This window comes from Amblyomma maculatum, chromosome 1, assembly GCF_055883805.1.
Source record: "Amblyomma maculatum isolate TAMU_Amacu chromosome 1, ASM5588380v1, whole genome shotgun sequence".
NCBI lineage: Eukaryota > Metazoa > Arthropoda > Arachnida > Ixodida > Ixodidae > Amblyomma > Amblyomma maculatum.
In genome coordinates, this window is record NC_139344.1 from 400,727,281 (window position 1) to 400,729,635 (window position 2,355).

The 2,355-nt window shown below is 46.6% G+C and overlaps 1 pseudogene; it reads right to left on the reverse strand.

The window, feature by feature from the left end:
- Positions 1–525: 525 nt before the first annotated feature.
- LOC146208692 (uncharacterized) lies at positions 526–1,409 on the reverse strand (annotated as a pseudogene).
- Positions 1,410–2,355: the final 946 nt, after the last annotated feature.

A 2,355-nucleotide genomic window follows, 5' to 3' on the forward strand; every position in this document is an offset into this window, starting at 1 on the left:
AAAAAGAAAACAATCATGGTAAACAATTCGATTTTTGTACTAATTGTTTACCATGATTTTTTCATTTTCATTTTGTTTAAAATTAATATCTGCATGGCACTGTGCACCTGTACTTTATTGAAGTTAAGGATTTATTCAGAGAACCTAATAGAGTATTTCTGCTGGCGATGTATTATTTGATCAACATTTACCCAAAATAATTATCAATGATGCTTCAAGATCATAGAAGAGAGATGTGACATCCTAGCTGCTAATAAACATCTCGGTACAGCTCCTTCAAAAAACCATGCAGAAATCAGGGATCATACAGCAAAAGACTGTGCATTGAGCGGGGTGAGCGCTAAGCATTGAGATAGCGCATATATTCTGTAGCGAGGGGCTGAAACGACGATAACGATGAAGGATTTACCATGCACACTTTATAAGAACAAAAGAGCAAAACTTAGCAAATGCTTAGCTCGAGCCGCGCCCAAGCTCCTGTTAGCTTCCGCGAGCACACAGCAGCGTCCCCAAGGCTATCCAAGACTAGCCACTGCAAGTGGCTACTGCCTGCGACATCTCCCCTGACAAAGAAGCAGTCTCTTCAGAGCAAGCTGTGTGTGAATCTCTTGGAGAAACTGAAATCTCCAGGTGCGCCACGTCCGTGCCGTCACCTTCATGTGTGTCTTCACGTAGAGAAGCCTCATAGACGTCTTGGTTCTCTCGCTTCCCTTCCGCAGGCTTGAGAAAAGGGACAAGATGGGTCCGATTTCGCCACACAGTAGCGTCTCCAGTGTTCACCTTAAGCGATCTAGGCTCGTCCGAGGGTGCCGCAACAGTTCCTTTTCGCTTTATGCCCGTCACCCATACTTCATCCCCTTCTAGAAGGTCGGGATGTTGTCGTATGCCATGTCGTCTATCGTTGTTCTTTCGCAGCTGTTCGCCGTATTGGGTTTCAAAATTATTGAGTTTAGTGACAGCTGGCAAATGGGAAACAAGCATTCCGGGAATAAGAGGAAGCTTTGTCCTTAACCGCCTCCACATCAACAGTTCAGAGGGGCTGTAGCCATTTTTCAATGGAGTCGCCTTGTAGGATAAGAGGGTCAGGTACTGGTCTTGAGTGTTCTTCACTGAAGTTTAAATGATTTTCACTGCAGTCTCGGCGAGTCCGTTGCTCAAAGGGTAGTGTGGACTCGGTGTGATGTGTTTGAATCCGTATTCTTGAGCAAACTTGGTGAACTTAGAAAACGAGAACTGCGGATCATTGTCAGAGACCACCACCTCTGGAATGACATGTCGGGCAAGAATTGATTTGCAGTGATTGGTCACTGCACTCGATGATAGTTTTATAGACGAGTCAGTACCGGGTATCTGGAGTAGTAATCAGTCAAAATCAACCACCAGTGGCTATTGAACAAGAAAAGGTTCATTGCAACTCTTTGCCATCGTCTTGACGGAAACTCAGTGCTCTGAAGGGGCATTTTGCGGTTGCTGGACGTCTTACACATTCTTGACAATGTCTTACGGTGGTTTCGATGTCTTAATTTTGGCCACTGTAGGCCACCAAACGGAGTCCTTTGCGCGGACCTGTGTGATCGTGATGCCGATGTGACCTAGGTGCAAAAGGCGCAAAATGTCTTTCCTGCACATTCGTGGCACCACCATACGTGTTGCATAGAGTAGCAAATCGTCTTCTACGGTGAGCTGTTGACGATGCTTGAAAGATCTCACGTCCAGGGGCAAATCTCGTCGGGAAGGCCAGTCTTTGTGTGCAGTGTTCTCGGAGATATATGAGCAGGCTATCTGGTTTCTGGGCTTCTTTTAGCCACTCAAGGCAGTGCTGCTTGATGGAAAGAGTTGTCCTCATGTAGCGAACGAAAGCTTCAACATCGCTCTCTAGCTTATGTCGCCAGTCTCCTGCAAAGGTGCTCCAGAAAGCCTGCCGGCCGCAAGGAGGTCTTTCCCGGGGACATATGTCACTTCGGCCTGATACCTGATCATTCGCATCTTAAGTCTTTGCAGCCGCGGTGTAAGATCATCAAGGCTTTTTTGCATAAAGATGGGTACCAACGGCCTGTGGTCTGTTTCGAGTATGAATTATTTGCCGACCACGTATTCCTTGAACTTTCCGCAAGCCAAACCAAGGCATAATCCTCTTTCTCTATTTGAGCGTATCAATTTGCAGTGTCAGACAGAAGTCGGGAGTCATAGGCGATGACTGAAAACTTACCACTAGTCTATTTCTGTCGAATCCCTGCTCCCAGTCCAAAAGAAGCATCTGCACTGACCACTGACGCCTTAGCAGGATCGTCCACCTCTAGCACTCGGTGAGGTGAAAGTAGCTCTTTCCATTTGCCGAACGCTTGCTATTGATGA